This window comes from Schistocerca americana, chromosome X (genome assembly GCF_021461395.2).
Source record: "Schistocerca americana isolate TAMUIC-IGC-003095 chromosome X, iqSchAmer2.1, whole genome shotgun sequence".
Classification (NCBI taxonomy): Eukaryota; Metazoa; Arthropoda; class Insecta; order Orthoptera; family Acrididae; genus Schistocerca; species Schistocerca americana.
Window position 1 is genome coordinate 166,621,984 of NC_060130.1, and position 21,644 is coordinate 166,643,627.

Sequence of the window (21,644 nt, forward strand, 5' to 3'; positions counted from 1 at the left end):
TTTCCCCACTACTTTAGTCTTCACAGTCAGTCTCACAGTACCAAAACATGGAGATGCACATTCCTCTGATAAACTGATATTAACTGTGGCCAATCAGTATTGTATATCTGTTCTCATGTAACTAGATGTTTCACATATAATGATTTTATGTATTCAGCCGAACAATAATCTGTAAAAATGCCAAACAAACTTTGAGTAACCCTGTCTTTATGTGTCTAAAGGACAGAAGTAAAAATAATACCTTCTCAATGTAAATAACCGCTGTTTTACATTATGCCTTTCATACAGTGGAAGTGATCCAGTAAATGACTGCACAATATTAGGTACACACTCATACATACTTCATCACTTACAAATTGAAGATTCATTCTTCATGTTCTCTTTTTATTCATTCCACTACAGATTCTGATAGCATGCAAAATGTACTGGGTGCTTATAATTAAAGTTCAGCTACTCACAGACATCAGTGTGGGCTGTAATTATCATATGGCAGTGAAACTTGATAGATATTCTAATGTGTTAATGAGGAACTGATTTAGTCTGGAAAAATTAGTTCCAGTTTGGCCACAAGGTGCAAATCTAGTGCTGTGGATGCAAGAAAAACATATAGAAACATTTCTAGGTATAAAAGTTAGGGACAGGACATAGAAAAGATCAAACAAGTGAGAAAGATATAAATTTTATTATTAAGTGCTGCCTACACAGTGTGTTCAATATGAGCATCAGAGAGGTCAACAAGATACTGCATCCATAACATGATGTGATCAACAGTTGCTCACAGTGGTTCTGGTGGGATCTGAGTGATGTATTCCTATATACTGGCTTTCCGATCAGGTAGAGATCAAACATGACTCTCTTATATCTCCCCATAGCCAAAGGTCACATGGATTCAGATCAAATGATCCTACATGCCATGCATCCGTAAAACCTCTGCAGATAATACATCCATGGAAGGTATCATTAAGCAGATTTTCCACTGTGTGAGGGACATGAGATGTTGCCCCATGTTGCATCAAAATAGTTGCTTCCATACAGTTGCACTCCTCCAATACAGGAATCACATGCTGTACAATGTTGTCTTGATAGTGTGCAGACACCATGGTACACCTAATAGGCCCTCAAGATGTACTTTCTTCAAATAAGAACGGACCAAGAATAAAGGTGCTTGTGAATCCAAACCACACAGTCACATACGGGAAGTGCAATGGACCTTCATGCACAACATGCAGTTTAACACTACCTGAAATTCAGCAGTTTTGTGCATCCACTGCACTCTGTAGTGTAAATTGTGCCTTGTTATGCCATAGAATATTGCCTGGTCACATGTCATCAACTTCAGTCTGTGTCGGAAACCAAAGAGCAAATTCAGAAAATTGTTGCGAATCATGAAGTTTCACTTGTTGCACCATCTAGATCTTGTATGATTATTAATGTAAAATAGACTGCAAAACTTTCCATGCTGTTGACCATCGTATGGCAATTCTTGTGACACTGCATGAGCACTAGCACTATACAGAGTGTGTGCTGCATGGTCAGTTACAGCAACAACAATCTCTCCAATAACTTCCCCCTGGAATATGACACCTCCGCATTCCAAGTGCCACACCAAGCATACCAAAATTTCATTATCATCTTCATTAAACAATTTAATGACACTGGGTTTCTCCTCAGACCCTTCAGTCAGCAACACTCTCTCATTGTACCCCTGTAATTACTGCTATTCCCATAAAACAGTTTCACTGACAGTGCACGTCTCTCTTCTCAATAGCCACACATTTCATTCACGTTATGGCTTGTCAGATGACAGAGTGGATGTCATACTGCCATACAAACAGTGCACAGTGCCAGATTTGCAGCTGGTGACCAAAATTTGAATGATTTTTTCCAACATAAATCAGTTCTGCATTAACACATTAGCATATCTACCAAGTTTCACGGCCATATGATAACTACAGCTCACACTTGACATCAGTGAGTAACTGTATTTTACTTATAACCACCCACTAAATTGTTATGTAATATGCAAAGTTTCAAAATTTTTGTCTTCTTTCTTCTGTAGTGTATCTGTCTTATGACAGATTTCAACTCAAGGCTCTCCATAGTATCCTGTTCTGAGCATCTTCCTTCAGTCTGTTTTCATATTCATCTGCTTCTAATATCATCCATCATTCCATTTTTCTTCCAACCTCTTCCTCTAATTCCTTCCACCTTTCCTCATATAATTCACTGTTGCAGACAATTCCTATGCAATAGATGTCTCAGCCAAAATTTTTTCCCTTTTTTTATCACTTCCACAGCTCATTTCACCTTAAGCATTCTTCTTCTTAGCCACATTTCAAAACTGTCTAAATATGATATTTTTCTTCTTTCTTTGTAACTGTCCATGCTTCACTGCTTTATAACATTGTACGCCAGATATGACATTTAGCAAATCTTTCCCTCAGCTCCATCCAGATTCTTATAGACATTAGTAATGTTGAGCTACTATTGTTATTTGATAGTGTTGCATAAATTTCCTTTACAGTCACTGTAATGGAGCAGACTGAAGTAGAATAACAGCTTGTACAATTTAGTGATTTGACACACACACGTGGTATAGCACACCAGCTGATGAATGCTTAGTAATTGCCTCCCATTGCTATATATAAGTTCATAGTTCAGCTAAAATTTGCCTACAACCTTCATCTGTAGTGCTGCAAAAGTGTGATGCTCTGTGAAGTCGCCCTTGGGCTCAGGGAATGCTGAAACGACAAGGTATCGACACATTGGAAAAAAAAAGGACAGAGGTCAGAAGTTCATGTGACATGTTAAGTGGGTCAATGCTGTCACATTGGCACCAAATTTCACCACATTTCTTCCCTTACAAGGTCCCCTAGTTCAGTTATAACCTTGGTGGCACCCACTCACATTCACTGGAAACTGGAAAAATGTGCCTTTTCAGAGAAAAACTTTGAAGTAGTGCTAGGTGCCTGCAGGATGGCATCTGGCATCAGAGGTACGTCAGGTGGTAGCATACCTGCACATGCCTGGCATTAGTGACAAGGTTTTCTCTGTAAAGGCACATTTTTAAAATTTGAAATAAATGTGGGTTGGTACAGCTGAGGTTATTGCCCAACTGGGCAGATTTAGGGGGACCCTTCGGCATTTTATTCATGCATGTGTCAAAGTTGCACCCCTCTGTGATCACACCACAGGAGGACATGAAACAGGAGTACTGAAAAATCATAAGAACCCTTTGCTGCTTCAGATCACATTCAAATTTTGTCAAATGGGTTACAAAGGCCGCTGGTTCAACCCTGTACACCAGAACAAAAATTACAGACATACTGCACTCCAAAAGAATGAGATCACATTCAATGGGGTCGCTAGCTCACAAGTCCTTAGAGAAGTGTTAAAGCATCAGGGAGATGTCAACAGTATCAAGGACAGTCAAGAACATCTTCCTGCTGTTCATCGCACTGCAAACTGTCATTTTCGACTGAGAAATGTATGGGAATCAACATTCAAAGAAATGTTGTGGTGGAATTTGGTGTCACTGGGACATCATTAACCCACTTTACATGCCACATGAACTTCTGAGCTCTGGCCTTTTTTCCACATGTGTCAACACCTTGTTGTTTGAAGCAGTGTCGAGCCTGAAGGTAATGTCACCAGGAGCAACACTTCTGCACCGTCACAGAGAAAGGTTGTAGGCACTTTTGAGACAAATTTCAAACTTATGTGCCACAATGGGAGACAATTATGGAGTTTTGAAAAATTGATCCTTTACAATTCTGTTGCACAATGTGTTTACTTTCTTGATGTTGAGAAGCCATGGAGCTCGAAACCTATAGCTGTCTTTTCTATTGAAGTTACAGTTGTTTATGGAAATCTCAACTGCTTCTCAGACTTTCCTTCTATAAATGCAATATGCAGCCATTGCACACGAGGAATACAAAGCAAGGGTGCCCTTACAATAGTTTGTAAAGGGGAGGGAAATCTAGACCTGGGGTTATGGTTTATTTTTAATATGTTTTTGTTCTCAGTACTGAAGAGATTTGCCGAACTGTATCCCATTTATCCACTGATACAGTTTATAACTCTTTTATGCCATTATCAAGTATGTACCCAGAACAAGGTGTCTTATACCCTTAATGAGTATATACCTAGAATAAGGTGCTGTATGTATGAAAATGTCAGCACACTCACATGGTGAACATACCGGGAGCAGAACAATTTGTAAACCAAAATGAACAAAAGCACTTTATGTGAATAAGATGTCATTTTCATATGTTTTGTGCTTAGTTCTACTTAAACACTTGATAATCTTAAAAATCCAAAACTGTTCTGCAGTCAAGAATAATTCTAAAAAATTGCTGCCTTAATTTAGTAAATTTATGACTGTGGTGTCCATCTGAACATAATATCCATTTAGTTCTATTTACAAATAAAATGTTTTGTAAAGTATAAGGAGCATTCAAAAAGAAATGAGCCAGAGGCATAATTACAGAAACCAGTACCTATATGTTAGAAATATTGACCCTGGCTGCTGAGACACTTGTCCCACTGTGCCACAAGGTGGTGAATGGCTGTCTCATAAAATTCCCAGGGCTGCGATGTTAACCAGTTCTGCACGCACAGCTGGTCATCGTCGTCCGAGGTGAATCATTTGTCACTGGCCATGGCGGCTGTGGCTTTCACTGTCACTCAGTGGTCCCGGGTAATGAGTGCATCCACCAGCTGGACAATGTCATCGGTAATGCACTGTGGTTCTCCAGACCGTGTATCATCAGCTGACACCCGTCCTTCCCAGAAGCACTTGTGCCACGCCTTGACCCTTGCAAGGGACATGCAGTGTTGGTCATACACTTCCGACATTCATCGATGAACATCCATTCCTCTTACTCCTTACACTGTCAGAAAATGAACAACACCTCTTTGCTCTTCTTTTGATGCCTCCATGTCACTGTTTTCAATGCGGCTGACAGCACTGGATGACTGACGCATGCTGCTGCTACGTCTGTATGGTCACATGACGTGTACACGTGCCCTCTAGTGACGGGTTGTGAACTTCCACGCTCTGGTCAGAACCACACCTCATTACACATGCCACAATATTACCCTCCTGTCACTGGTTTGTGCATTCCAGACTCTGGCTCGTTTCTTTTTGAATTCCCCTCATAGAATTTTATTCCCCCATTCAACACAGCAGTCCCAAATTAGTCTAATAAAATATTTGGTTTAATATGTGGTAACAGAGATGGTAAAATATAAAGAATAACTTGTCTCAAGCAGTGCTGTTGGATGGCAGCAGCAGACACCATGGTGTGAGCCAGCATATGAGACAATATGTTAGTACTGTAGCTACAGATTAGACTAGATTAGACTCACTTGCTCTTGATCTGTCTAATGTAGTAAATAACAACTACAGTTACAAAAAAGATTGGTAAAACATTTGTTTGCCACAACTTCCTTGTCCAACTTGCCCTGTCCCATTTGGTTGGTTGATTTGGATGAAGGGGACAAAACAGTGAGGTCATTGGTCCCTTCGGATTAGGGAAGGATGGAAAAGGAAGTTATCTGTGCCCTTTCAAAGGAACAGTCCTCACATTTGCCTGAAGTGATTTAGGGAAATCACAGAAAACCTAAATCAGGATTGCCGGATGCGGGTTTGAACTGTGGTCCTTCTGAATGTGAGTCCAGTGTCTTCTCTCATTTGCTGACCTGTGCTGCACTGTGTATATGTTATCCCCATGCAGCAATGCTGCTGCAGTACTGGTTGCCCCAGACCTCACACTAGACAGTTCTATTCAAGTGCACAGACAGATTTTTGGATGTACACTCCTGGAAATTGAAATAAGAACACCGTGAATTCATTGTCCCAGGAAGGGGAAACTTTATTGACACATTCCTGGGGTCAGATACATCACATGATCACACTGACAGAACCACAGGCACATAGACACAGGCAACAGAGCATGCACAATGTCGGCACTAGTACAGTGTATATCCACCTTTCGCAGCAATGCAGGCTGCTATTTTCCCATGGAGACGATCGTAGAGATGCTGGATGTAGTCCTGTGGAACGGCTTGCCATGCCATTTCCACCTGGTGCCTCAGTTGGACCAGCATTCGTGCTGGACGTGCAGACCGCGTGAGACGACGCTTCATCCAGTCCCAAACATGCTCAATGGGGGGACAGATCCGGAGATCTTGCTGGCCAGGGTAGTTGACTTACACCTTCTAGAGCACGTTGGGTGGCACGGGATACATGCGGACGTGCATTGTCCTGTTGGAACAGCAAGTTCCCTTGCCGGTCTAGGAATGGTAGAACGATGGGTTCGATGACGGTTTGGATGTACCGTGCACTATTCAGTGTCCCCTCGACGATCACCAGTGGTGTACGGCCAGTGTAGGAGATCGCTCCCCACACCATGATGCCGGGTGTTGGCCCTGTGTGCCTCGGTCGTATGCAGTCCTGATTGTGGCGCTCACCTGCACGGTGCCAAACACGCATACGACCATCATTGGCACCAAGGCAGAAGCGACTCTCATTGCTGAAGACGACACGTCTCCATTCGTCCCTCCATTCACGCCTGTCGCGACACCACTGGAGGCGGGCTGCACGATGTTGGGGCGTGAGCGGAAGACGGCCTAACAGTGTGCGGGACCGTAGCCCAGCTTCATGGAGATGGTTGCGAATGGTCCTCGCCGATACCCCAGGAGCAACAGTGTCCCTAATTTGCTGGGAAGTGGCGGTGTGGTCCCCTACGGCACTGCGTAGGATCCTACGGTCTTGGCGTGCATCCGTGCGTCGCTGCGGTCCGGTCCCAGGTCGACGGGCACGTGCACCTTCCGCCGACCACTGGCAACAACATCGATGTACTGTGGAGACCTCACGCCCCATGTGTTGAGCAATTCGGCGGTACGTCCACCCAGCCTCCCGCATGCCCACTATACGCCCTCGCTCAAAGTCCGTCAACTGCACATACAGTTCACGTCCACGCTGTCGCGGCATGCTACCAGTGTTAAAGACTGCGATGGAGCTCCGTATGCCACGGCAAACTGGCTGACACTGACGGCGGCGGTGCACAAATGCTGCGCAGCTAGCGCCATTCGACGGCCAACACCGCGGTTCCTGGTCTGTCGGCTGTGCCGTACGTGTGATCATTGCTTGTACAGCCCTCTCGCAGTGGCCGGAGCAAGTATGGTGGGTCTGACACACCGGTGTCAATGTGTTCTTTTTTCCATTTCCAGGAGTGTAATTTGCATGTATTGACAGAAAGATCAGTTAGTGTTCAATTACTCTATTAGAGATTGATCATTGGTTCCATCCTGCAGTATGCATGTTGAGAGACTGAATGTGAAATAACCATATAAAACTAGTTGGAGAAAAGGCAGTTGCTGCTCATATGCACCGTAAAAGTGCTATGGAAATGTAATTCATCCACAAAAATTACAGCTTACAAATTCCTTGTTAATACAATTGTATGTCTCTCTGAGCTTCCTATCAGATGAGATTATCAAATGAAATACAGAAATACCAAAAAAGAGACATAATGTTCTTATGGATTTGTTTACCAAGCACAAGAATGTTATGGAGAAGTTTACCCAGGTGCTGTGCACACACTATTAGAGGGTCATTACTCTTAAAATTATGAAACCGTATACTCCAAGAAGAGTCAAGTAGCATATTATTTCCTCTCACATACATCTCATTAAATGACCATGACAAGACCATCAAAGAAATTTCACCTAATATGGAGGGCTACTGTCAATCAATATTACCACACACCATGTTCAAATGGAACTGGAAAGGTGGAAATGATAGTGGTTGTCCCTGCTACAAACCAGAAGGTGGCTTATGGAGTACCAGTATAGATCTATGCATAACACAATGATCAGAATCAGAAGATGGTGGCATGTTTTAACTCATTGGATGGCTACGTGACAACTGATCATAATGTTCTGGATGGGACAATCTGGTGACAAATCTTGAGCATATCGTTGCTTGCCCATAATCAAAGCAGACCTCTGCAGGGTGGGAACATCCCTCTTCTGGATCACAAAAGTAGATAAATATTTTGTAAATAAGGCTCTTATTAATGTGTTGCAGTTTGTGGATGATGTTCTGTTAGAATATTTTTGTCCAAATGGGCAGACTGTCAATACCAAATAAGGTGCTGTTACTATCCATTTATCTGCATGAAGCTTCTCATGCCAGGACTGAGAATGTCTCACCATCCTATGACTATGTGCAGCCTTATACTGCGTAATGTACCAGATTAAGATTCCTTTAGTTCACCATTCAATACACTCCAACAGTGATCCATTCAATACCACATCGCGACTATGGTAATGTTTTACAACTATAGTTAAAAAAAATTTCTGCTGTTGTTTAACATTGTATGCGTCTGTAAATGTCTTGAACTTTTAAGTATAATTATTTTCATGTTACAGCACAGCTAATGCCATGCAAAGTTAATGTTTAAAAAAAGACATAATGTTAATTTTGTTTTGTAGCATATTTCATAATGCAATAAGAAACTAGCCAAACTAAAATTTACAATTCCTGCACAGGATTTTGTGTAAATGATAGCAGTTGAAAATGTTTTGTAATTAATATTAAATTTAATATTATTTCAAATTAATTGTTTAAAAGCCACAGTTATCATAAATTTATACAAAAAACTAATGTTCTCAAAAATGTTCCTTATGCCTAACATTTTTCATCCTTGTGCACAACATAATGTTTTACTCAAGGTTTCATAACATGATAACTTCCAATTATATGTCTAATAAGCAATGAATTGGAACAATGTTAGGAAATATCTTTATTGTTATAAATATATGTGTAGTACAACAGCACTGTTCACCCCAGTTCAAGTTCAGGTTTTGAGTTCCTTACAGTTCTACTCTGTATGTGTTTGAGTCCAGTCTGTAATAAAGAAACATTGCTTAGTTGAAATGAGACATTATTATTAATTTAAAAAAACTTTGTTCACTTTTTGGTAGAGTACTTGGATGAGATCTTATTTGCTAAAACTTTCAAGCTTATCTTTCTTTAAATCCAGTTAAAAGAGCATAATCAGCTCAACAATCAAAAGATAAGGATCAGCGATGTGACTTTCCATGCAAATTCTACTAGAGTCCATAACAATATTCAAAAGTTATCCGAATAAAATTATAAGGTCATTAATTTTAATTACATTCTTAGTACTACTTGTAGCAGACTGTTACCACTGATGCTACTGTCCATGCCAAAAAAGCACAATTGGGCTTAGAGGTAGAGGCATGATACCACATGCACAATCAGATTTCAGTTTGTTTGGCTCATTGAAAAAAAATGCTCAATACATGTTGTCCACTGAATGGGGAATTTTTAGATTTTTGACCCATTGGGAGCTGTGGGGACAAGCATTTAGGTGCTTATACTGAAAAACAACTAAGCAGACTCACGATCATTGTACATATTTTTGTTTGGGTTGCAAAATAATTTCAGTGTATTCCTTTCCACTTCCTCGTTACATGTCACCACAAACATCAGATCAATATTGGCACAGTGAGTGCTATTGTATGGTGGTTGTGCTACCCCACCATGATATTACTGCACTTGGTCTCTCGTGGCCATTATCAGAAACACATCATGACTTTACAATGGTGACTAAGGAAGATGGATGGCACTGTGAATGATTTCAAGAGAGTTGTGCATATACAATCAAATGTTTCAGTGTGCCTGCATGAAATATCATGATAAGCTGACTGAAGCTCCCTCACTCCTAGGTGCAGTAATATTGTGGTTGACTAATAATAGCTGTTGTTGTTGTTGTTGATGATGAAGATGATTATGATAATGATTATGATCATCATCATAATCATCATGGTTAAATAATGTGATACTAAGAAATTGATTGTTGGGTTGTTTTTTGGGGAGGAGACCAGACAGCGAGGTCATCGGTCTCATCGGATTAGGGAAGAATGGGGAAGTACGTCAGCCATGCCCTTTCAAAGGAACCATCCTGGCATTTGCCTGGAGCGATTTAGGGGAAATCATGGAAACCCTAAATCAGGATGGCCAGATGCGGGATGGAACCATCCTCCTCCCAAATGTGAGTCCAGTGTGCTAACCACTGCGCCACCTCGCTCATGCCTATACACCCGTCTGATATGCTTGGTAGGCCTTGCATCACACACTGTCTTCAACCCAGTGCAGTCTTCGGCAAAAAAAGGTGGACCATAAATCCTTCCCTGGAAATCGGCACAAAACATATGAAGCTTCAGAGAATGTCTGTTGTGCTTGGCTACAGAATGTGGCTGCCACTTTCCATGTATTCTTATGTTGTGTTGGTTCACTTTTGAACTTAAACAAAGCATAGTCTGGTCACTTAAACACTCAGTGTGAACAGATATTATTATTTTCTATCTCCAAGTGCCAGAATGAATTCACAAAACCCTACACATTGTTGATCATCATGAATGGCTTGCAGCAACTGAATACTGTATGGTCTGACACAAACATCACCACAAAACATGCCAGAAAGGCACAGGAAAAATGGCTAACACTTGGGTGGTCTGCTGTGGACTACATGCCAAACTCTGCTAAATGCAATCTACATCTTGACTGAGCACATGGGGTGACCTGTGGGTCTCCCCTGGAATAAACAACATCTAACTGCTGTTGTCTTTGCCAGATCCTATGAGCTGGATGAGGTGCAGTGCCATTCTCTTGACGAAAATACCACCACAGAGTTCTAACTGAATTACACCTGTTGAAATTGGGAATGCAAAATACCTTCATTGCCATGTTAATGCCACCTTGAAATAAAGCACATTGGGTAATGAATGAAATGCCAAGTGGCTGCACCAGTGAGTCCCTTACTACCAACCACATGAACTGTCAACTTACAATTGGCATCAAGGTAACCTTTTAGTTTTGTTGCATAAGTTAAAATGAACCCCATGTTCTCATCTTAATTCGTGTAGAAGATATAGTATTGTGAAATCAGTTTACTCTTTTTGAAACATCCAGTGCTGTACAGAGGCTGAAAATAACACAATTTACCAGTAAATGTAAGTTGTTAGGGGAACTTTTGTGACAAAACCATGCTAGTGCTTCAGAATCAAAACTGCTCTTAATATGTGTGTTCTTGACTCTCCAGTGTGAGTAAATTATAGTGTGTACCATCAATGCCTCAGGCATAAGCTTCACATCAGCAACAGTATGGTATTTGATAACAGCTTGCCGATAATACATTCCAAACTTTTTTTTACAAATGTTATATAAATGAAGCGTCATACATATTTCAAATTATGTTAAGATCTACAGAATCCATTTTCGAACAAATGTAACACATTTCAAATATTAACAAGCTACCAGATGCCTTACTCCTACTCTCACTGAACTGAACTGCAAGTGTTTGTTATCCTTTCCTCTGAGTAACCCATTTGATAATAAATAAATTGCAGTGACTTGGAAATGTATCCAAATTAACATTGTAATGTGAATTCCTATGTCTGCAGGTATGAAAGTCTCAGATACAAGCATCCAGCCAGTTCTAGGGAATTGCTACTGACATTAAACGTAAAGTTCACTTTTAGCAGTGGACAAGTCACAGTACATTGTGGTTCAAATTCCACATTAAACTGTAGATCCTTTTATAAGTTGTTCAATGAGATGTGTTGCAGGTGGGATTTCTGATAGAGCCATACTTATTAAAATGTAGCTGTCCAGAAACCAAACCTTAGAGTCATGACCATTTTGCTGTAAAGGGATTTCGAAGTCAAGAGCAAATACTTAGATTTAATAATTTGGCATTCTGGATGCAGTTTTTAGATACATGTTTTTTATTACTGTAACTATATCTTTGCAACTAGATTCAAGAAATATTGTAAACTTGATTGAGGAGCTTAATGTCTTCTAGGAACTGTCCGTTTTATTATGGAAAAGAAGATTCAATGAATTTAATTTTGTTTGGCTAATACCATATCATATCCTCATCTAAGTGTCAACAGGACTCACCTACTGATGCTTATAACGTGTCGCAGTGTAGTTGAAAGATCTGCGACAGCATAAGATGGTCATTGAAAATAATCCACAACTAAGTGTTACATGAAGTGTTAAAATGGAAGGTGTTAAACAAAGACATGCAACCAATGGTTAACACTGAGCAGGCCAGTCCAATACATTCATTATATTCTCATCTAACAGTGATTCAATGGTCTTTATCTTCTGAATAGCTGCGTCATTATTCTGATACAGAATGGATCAGTTTCCCGACTGCTGCCTTAGTATGGACATTTAATGTGTTACCAACGAAGGCTGATGGTGTAAGCCCAAACCAGCTAAAATGCCACTATCTCATTAATCCATCAAATTTTACTGTCACATCTACATATTCAAGTTGAGACCACTCACCAGGTATCCCATAAGTCAAATGCCAGTCTGAACTTGTGTCCCAGAAAAAATACTACTTCTCTCCTTGTGAGCACTACTACTCACTTGCACCTGGATCTCATGTGGATACCAAAGTGAACTAAATACTAGCTTGAAGGCATTTACATCCTTTATCATAATACCCTTCAGTGTGTATGCATGATTATAAGGCACTGTCTGTACTTGGCTAAGAGGACAGACACCAAAGTGTGAATAAGTTGTAGTGGGTGCTTGCAGTTTGAGATGTGGACACTATTTATCCCACGTGACCCTATCGACAAGGCACTAGGCAATCTATGACTTGCGAACATGCTTGTGGTGGGCTATGTAACTTAGACAAATATGTCAGCACATAGTTACAAACAGACTCTGCACAAATAGTGCTATGGTGACAACAAAATAGTATCAGACACTTGTAATACAAGAGAAGGTGGATGAAGTGACCACAGGTGAATTTAAGCTAAGCTTAATCATGTGTGACAGAAGCAATACAATTAAATACTCTCACTACAGTGCTGCAGGAAATGGCACACTATTCATGAGGGTACACTTACACACTATACCGTAATGTACATGAGACACGAAGGAAACAGGCACATAAAATAACAAGTCACACATAAATTTACTCTATAATAATTAAAACGCAAACAAGGCAATATGATTAAATCCTCTTACTACCATGGAGAAGCAAATGACTGGTTATTGCTGAAAGAACAAGCCCATGCTGGTGAACACATGCACTCTTTTTATAAAATACACAGCAAGAGTGATACAGTCCACCAGGCCATAGACATCAATACAAGGGATTCTATGACACGGAAATAGTAAGCTGAGAAAATGATGCTGCTTGGCGGTGCATAAGGATCAACTGCAAAACTCGGATGGTATCGAGAGTAAATGAAGCACTCTACCACTAGCCCTCGATAAGGTTTGCAGATGCAAGCAATTACAGTTTGGCCAAAGTGCGTGATACTGACTCACTAGTGTTACCTTTGCTTCACTTGTACCTATCTGGTGCACTGTTATGGCAAGCCATCAAATGTTCATTCTTCTTACACAAAATCCTCCAGAATCAACACTCAGAAAAACATTGTCGTTTAAACAGAGATATGAGTAGCTCAGCATCAACACGTGAAGTGTTGGGCAGGAAGCACTTTCCACCATGTGCATTTCTGGGAAAAACAGCAAACTGTAGCAAAGAAGTGCATTGCAGAGAGAGAGAGAGAGAGAGAGAGAGAGAGAGAGAGAGAGAGAGAGATATTCCAACTCTTGGGTCCAATGTTCGTGGTGTTAAAATTCGGCACTGTGTGACATGTCATGTGCTGTTGGTATCTGTTGAAGATGGGTGGAAAGTGCATCTGCAATGCAGTGCATCACTACTCTGTTTTAGATATATTTATTTTGCTTTGGTTCTAGTCTTAACTACTTTCGTTAGGTTCATATAAAAGTCCTGTAGATTGTATTCCATTACAGCAAAGAAAGGACTGTTTTTCAACATAAGGAGCCATAGTATTCAAGAGCCAGTAGAATCCATCAATAGTTAAGATATATAGAATCTATCTAACCACCTTAAAAAAATAAAACTGAAACATATGTGACTAATTTTCCTATGATCACTGTCTGCAAAATTCATAAATTATTCACATATTCTCTGTGAGAAAAAAACTCCCTGTGGTATTTTCCCAGTGCATAGACAAGTTTAATTACAGTGTGACATTTGCCTGCTTTATTCTTTCACTGACAGTCCTTGGTGTTGACATACTGCATTGCTATACTGACCGAAAAATGGGGGGTGGGGGTGGAAGTACAACACTGACTACTTTAAATGACGTAGCGGACAGGTGCACATTTGTGTTTTACAGTTCTTTACTTTCACTGTTCACAAACACCCCCCCCCCCCTCCAATAATACAGTTATTTGGCCAGTCCACTATTGGTCAACTTTGATAAGCCTCATTAATAGGTTGCAAGCAAACATCAACATACTGCTACAATAGTTTACTGTTGAATATCTACGAGCAGTAAAAACCTAACCACAAAGTTCACAGTTCTTGCAGAATAATACGGTACGTATTGAACAGACAATGTCATTGTTTTAGCACACGGGCTTTTTGTCATACTTATTTCACAGTTAAGTTGCTGCATTGTTGTTGACCTAACCAGCATGGGTTTCTTGTCTGAAAATTGGACATGGTCTGATTGTCTCAAGACCAAAGATTGGGTCTTTATATATCATCACAATAATAGGTGCTGAAACTATTCATTTTTTGATGTTTAATTTAGAGAAATTACAGTTAAAACATCACTCATTAAATTAACTGAATACTTCGAAAAATTGGTTCTTTTTACCGTTGCTCCTTCCAAGAGAGTTAAGCCTAATTATTTGTTTAAATCATGAAATTAACAGATATATTTACGCAAACAATACTTGTTAGACAACTGATAATTACTTTGGAATTAATTAAGGGCTAGCTTTGCTAACTTGTTTTCGACTAGAGCCATATAAATGCTTAAAGAATGCCAGTGTTTTGTCTTCCAAATGTTTATAATTAGTACAGAATTTATATTTGTTTATAAGTGAACAATAGAACTTAAGTTTCGAAACTATTACTGATTTCACACTATAACAAAAGATATTAACTAGGCATAGTCAAAATAAATTAGGAAATTAATGACATACACAAAACTAAGCACAAAACTAGATTATATTCTTTAAAACTGAGGGCCGACCTTTCTCTTTTATGAAAATGCAGATTATACTCACATATGTGAATGATAATTAGTTAAAAATGAAAAAAATGAATTTAAGGAGACACATGGCAAAACAAGAGCGAAAGTAAAAACATCCCAGCTTGATTTGTCACAAAAGTATGTCTTGAAGCGACAGGATGCACATTTATGACAAGCACATAACATTCTTAACAATATCACAATTTATATTAGACAAACTTAAACCATTACAAAGTATTATCTTTAAAAAAAGTCAATATTTTGTTGATAAATTGTGGTACAAATGATGTGTGCAGCATCGAATTTTCAAAAAGCAAAATGAAAATCTACACACATGTGGAAAGGATGCCACAGTTTCAGGAAAAACTACTGGAAACAACTAAGTTAATTACCCCCCTCACTCACAGGCCCCACTTTTCCTTTATTTCACTTACTATAATTTCAATTGTCCTGTTACAAAAAATTTACTTTTTATAATCACTGCTGCTTCACTTACCTGCTTAATCTCACTAGTATATCTCATCTGTTTGTAATACAGGACCTGTTAAAGGCAAGATTATTTTGTTCAGCTACCCCTTGGAATACGTCATCAAAGTTTATCATTCAATTTATTTTTTTCCCAGAACACTTGTAATTTGTTATATAGTTCATTAGTTAATGTGTCACATATTTTTTCTATATTAAATAATCTTACATTGCATTTTCACTGAAATAATTCATCTTGCTTTAGTGCTAAATCAAGCGTTAACAGTTGTCATCCTTGGATGCTGAGATACTCTGTAGCTGCACTAGTTTAAAATCTCTGATTCTACAAAAATTTCACCGCAACATGTATTTCTCTTTGTACCTAATGATGGCATAATCACTGAAGACTGGTTTGTAAAATAAATAATATATGTTGTAGAAAATTACACTGGTGTTGTGTGGATATTCATTCACAACTTTCAGGGGACATATATATGCTGAAACAATTAATGTGGCATGTGCAGAAAAGTACATTACAAAATGAATCAGTTTTATGAACAAAAATGCATTAGAGGTTAGAAGGAAGGCCAGGAGGAAAATAATGACAGAAGCAGGTAGCAATAGGATTGAGAAAATATCTGGCACTACTGTTAGATGAACACTTCAGATGGCAAAACTCTTGTGGAACTATCAGACAAAGATTCAGTACACTTTATGTTTCAGCACTGCTAAATTGCCACAATACTGAACTAATATTGTTTATTTACTATTTAAACATGCATAGTTCAATACTATACACTGTGTCAGTCTGGAGAAAGATAGGTTTAGCACTTAACCGACTAATATACAATTATTAAATGAAAACACGAGTGATTTTTCATAAACAAGTGCATAGAAATGGCTAGAATCAGAAGAGTGCACAGTATGAATCTAAAATAATCTTCGGTTTATCATCTTACAGACAGAAAATTTAATTTTATTTCAGAAAGAACTGAAAAAAATGTTAATATGTAATAGCATCTAAAACATCAAGTAGTATGTATAGAATATGGACAGAGACAGATCTGCTACTTTGTTAACAGTGTGCATTCTGTATTTTAATGTAGAAATGTTTCTGCTGCTGTTTTTCTGTTTAGACTGTTCAAAAACTATTTAGTACCCATCAGTCTATGGAAGGGAGGCTGGTGAAAGAAGAACAGCAAAGTAATGTCAATATAGATGGTTTGACTCTGTATATACTAATGTACGATGTGTTTATTGTAACTTGACACTAACAATGTGGACAGCTGGGAATGAAGGAATTCCTAGACGGTTAGTGCTTATTTTCATTGTTTCCAACAAGAAGTGTCTAGTAACCACAGTTTAGTCAGCTATCAGCTGCCTTTAGTGAATTAGCAGTCTAGTTAAAGGTTGAGTGACTCTCTGCAGTAAATTGTTGATTTCTTAGGATGGGTAGGATGTGTGACTGCTGTGTACAGACGCAGAAGGAGCTGGCCACTGTTCGCGAACAGCTGAACGTGTTGATGGCCGCGGTCAGCCGTCTTCAGGCTGCTGCCTCGGAGTGTAGTGGCAGTGGGGAGTCTGGTGCGTCGCATGGTACACCCCAGGTGTTACATGCTTCACCCACGGTCCCTGCTGTCAAGACATCTTCGCGGGTACCAGGCACGGTTGGGCCATCCTCTCCTCAAGGGGAGTGGCGGGTTCAGTGGCATTCGTTTCGCATGAGGCGGAGGGTCAATGTGGAGGGTGGCCGTGTGACATCGCCTGCTCTGCCTGTGAGTGGACATGTGGCCGCTCCTTCAGCAAGGTCCGAGCAGGCACACGGGGGGAGGGGTTTATTAGTGATTGGTAGCTCCAATATTAGGTGGGTGATGGAGCCCCATAGGGAAATAGCAGAAAGGTCGGGAAAGGAGGCCAGTTTTCACTCTGTCTGCTTGCCGGGGGGTCTCATCCGAGATGTGGAAGAGGCCCTGCCGGCAGCGATAGAGAGCACTGGGTGCACCCAACTGCAAATTGTTGCTCATGTTGGCACCAATGACTCCTGCTGTCTGGATTCAGAGGTCATCGTCAGTTCATACAGGTGGTTGGCGGAGTTGGTGAAGGTGGAAAGCCTTGCTCGTGGGGTGGAATCTGAGATAACTATTTGTAGTGTCGTTCCCAGAACCGATCGCTGTCCTCTGGTTTGTAGCCAAGGCTCGGACGATTCTGTGGAGATCTGGGGTGCAAATTTCTCGACGTCCGCTATCGGGTGGAGAAATGTAGGGTCCCCCTGAATAAGTCAGGCGTGCACTACATGCAGGAAGCGGCTAAAAGCGTAGCGGAGTACATGTGGAGTGCACATGTGGGTTTTTTTAGGTTAGAGAATTCCCTCCCTAGGCCCAACAAGACCCCTCCTGAGACGCAACAAGATAGCAGTAGGCAAAATGCAACAGGGAATGACAATATTAATGTGGTAATAGTGGTCTAAGGCACTGCAGTCATGGACTGTGCGGCTGATCCCGGCGGAGGTTCGAGTCCTCCCTCGGGTATGGACGTATGTGTTTGTCCTTAGGATAATTTAGGTTTAGTATTATGTAAGCTTAGGGACTGATGACCTTAGCAGTTAAGTCCCATAAGATTTCACACACATTTGAACATTTTTTTGTGGTAATAGTAAACTGCAGGAGCATTTATAGAAAGGTCCCAGAACTGCTCTCATTAATAAACGGTCACAATGCCCACATAGTACTAGGGACGGAAAGCTGGCTGAAACCAGATGTAAACAGTAATGAAATTCTAAACTCAGATTTTAATGTATACCACAGAGATAGGCTGGACAGTGAAGTGGGAGGCGTGTTTATAGCGATAAGAAGTGCAATAATATCGAAGGAAATTGATGGAGATCCGAAATGAGAAATAATTTGGGTGAAGGTCACGGTTAAAGCAGGCTCAAACATGGTAATTAGATGTGTCTATAGGCCCCCTGGCCCAGCAGCTGTTGTGGCAGAGCACCTGAAGGAAAATTTGGAAAATATTTCGAGTAGATTTCCCAACCATGTTATAGTTCTGGGTGGAAATTTTAATTTACCGGATATAGACTGGGAGACTCACATGTTTATAATGGGTGGCAGGGACAAAGAATCCAGTGAAATTTTTTTAAGTGCATTATCTGAAAACTATCTTGAGTAATTAAACAGTGAACTGACTCGTGGCGATAACAGATTAGATCTTCTGGTGACAAACAGACCCGAACTATTTGAAACAGTTAACACAGAACAGGGAATCAGTGATCATAAAGCAGTTACTGCATGGATGATTTCAGCTGTAAATAGAAATATTAAAAAAGGTAAGAAGATTTTTCTGTTTAGCAAAAGTGACAAAAAGCAGATTTCAGAGTACTTGACAGCTCAACGCAGAAGTTTTATCTCAAGCACAGTTAGTGTTGAGGATCAGTGGACAAAGTTTAAAACCATCGTACAATATGCATTAGATGAGTACGTGCCAAGCAAGATTGTAAGAGATGGAAAAGAGCCACCGTGGTATAACAACAGAGTTAGAAAACTGCTACGGAAGCAAAGGGAACTTCACAGCAAACATAAACATAGCCAAAGCCTTGCAGACAAACAAAAATCACACGAAGCGAAATGTAGTGTGAGGAGGGCTATGCGAGAGGCGTTAAACGAATTTGAAAGTAAAGTTCTATGTACTGACTTGGCAGAAAATCCTAAGAAATTTCAGTCTTATGTCAAAGCAGTAGGTGGATCAAAACAAAATGTCCAAACACTCTGTGACCAAAATGGTACTGAAACAGAGGATGACAGACTAAAGGCTGAAATACTAAATGTCTTTTTCCAAAGCTGTTTCACAGAGGAAGACTGCACTGTAGTTCCTTCTCTAGATTGTCGCACAAATGACAAAATGGTAGATATCAAAATAGATGACAGAGGGATAGAAAACCAATAAAATTGTTCAAAAGAGGAAAGGCCGCTGGAGCTGATGGGGTATCAGTTCAATTTTACACGGAGTATGCAAAGGAACTTGCCCCCCTTGTTGCAGCAGTGTACCGTAGATCTCTAGAAGAGTGTAGTGTTCCAAAAGATTGGAAAAGGGCACAGGTCATCCCCGTTTTCAAGAAGGGATGTCGAACAGATGTGCAGAACTATAGACCTATATCTCTAACGTCGATCAGTTGTAGAAATTTGGAACACGTATTATGTTTCAGTATAATGACTTTACTGGAGACTAGAAATCTACTCTGTATGAATCAGCATGGGTTTAGAAAAAGACGATCATGTGAAACCCAGCTCACGTTATTCATCCATGAGACTCAGAGGGCCATAGACACGGGTTCCCAGGTAGATGCTGTCTTTCTTGACTTCCGCAAGGCATTTTATACAGTTCCCCACATTCATTTAATGAACAAAGTAAGAGCATATGGACTATTAGACCAATTGTGTGATTGGATTGAAGAGTTTCTAGATAACACAATGCAGCATGTCATTCTCAATGGAGAGAAGTCTTCCGAAGTAAGAGTAATTTCAGGTGTGCCGCAGGGGAGTGTCGTAGGACCATTGCTATTCACAGTATGTATAAATGACCTTGTGGATAACATCGGAAGTTCACTGAGGCTTTTTGCAGATGATGCTGTAGTATATCGAGAGGTTGTAACAATGGAAAATTGTACTGAAATGCAGAACAACCTGCAACGAATTGACGCATGGTGCATAGAATGGCAACTGAATCTCAATGTAGACAAGTGTAATGTGCTGCGAATACATAGGAAGAAAGATCCTTTATCATTTACCTACAATATAGCAGGTTAGCAACTGAAAGCAGTTAATTCCATAAATTATCTGGGAGTAGGCATTAGGAGTGATTTAAAATGGAATGACCATATAAAATTAATCGTCGGTAAAACAGATGCCAGACTGAGATTCATTGGAAGAATCCTAAGGAAATGCAGTCCAAAAACAAAGGAAGTAGGTTACAGCACACTTGTTCATCCACTGTTCGAATACTGCTCACCAGTGTGGGATCTGTACCAGATAGGGTTGATAGAAGAGATACAGGAGATCCAACGGAGAGCAAAGCGCTTCATTACAGGATCATTTAGTAATTGCGAAAGTGTTCCGGAGATGACAGATAAACTCCAGTGGAAGACTCTGCAATAGAGACGCTCAGTAGCTCGGTACGGGCTTTTGTTGAAGTTTCAAGAACATACATTCACCGAGGAGTCAAGCAGAATATTGCTCCCTCCTACGTATATCTCATGAAGAGACCATGAGGATAAAATCAGAGAGATTAGAGTCCACACAGAGGCATACCGACAATCCTTCTTTCCACGAACAATACGAGACTGGAATGGAAGGGAGAACCGATAGAGGTACTCAAGGTACCCTCCGCCACATACCATCAGGTGGCTTGTGGAGTATGGATGTAAATGAAGATGTAGATCTGTTAATTTTAGGATTATACTGAATAGTTTCTGATAAATGCCAACCACAGCTAACAAAAAATACTATGTGAAGAGCATTATAATATCCACTGTCATATATTCTTCCATTTCACAAATGCACAATTGGTCAGCACACCGCTCTCCCGGTCGTTATGATGGTATTCTTGACCGAAGCCGCTACTAATCGGTCGAGTAGCTCCTCAATTGGCATCATGAAGGTAAGTGCACCCTGAAAAATGGCAACAGCGCATGGCGGCCTGGATGGTCACCCATCCAAGTGCCGAACACGCCCGACAGCGCTTAACTTCGGTGATCTCACGGGAACCGGTGTATCCACTGCGGCAAGGCCGTTGCCTGCACAATTTATAGCGAGGAGAAATACTACTGATGAGTATGATATTTAACATGTAACTAAATAATGAGATTTGTTTCAATTCTGTTAACACAAAACATTTACTTAAAACGTTATCTTCCATGTGCTGCTTCTGCTTTTCTTGAATTATATGCCACCAACACAGCAAGAGAGGTGGGATAGGTCCCACTTCCTTCTGAATCGAGCAGCCTCCACCATAAGATCCACATTACAGTGGACACAATAAACACA

At 40.3% G+C, this 21,644-nt stretch overlaps 1 pseudogene; it reads right to left on the reverse strand.

Annotated features, from left to right (window-relative positions):
* Positions 1-21,277: 21,277 nt before the first annotated feature.
* On the reverse strand, positions 21,278-21,395 carry LOC124557196 (annotated as a pseudogene).
* Between the last annotated feature and the right edge of the window lie 249 nt (positions 21,396-21,644).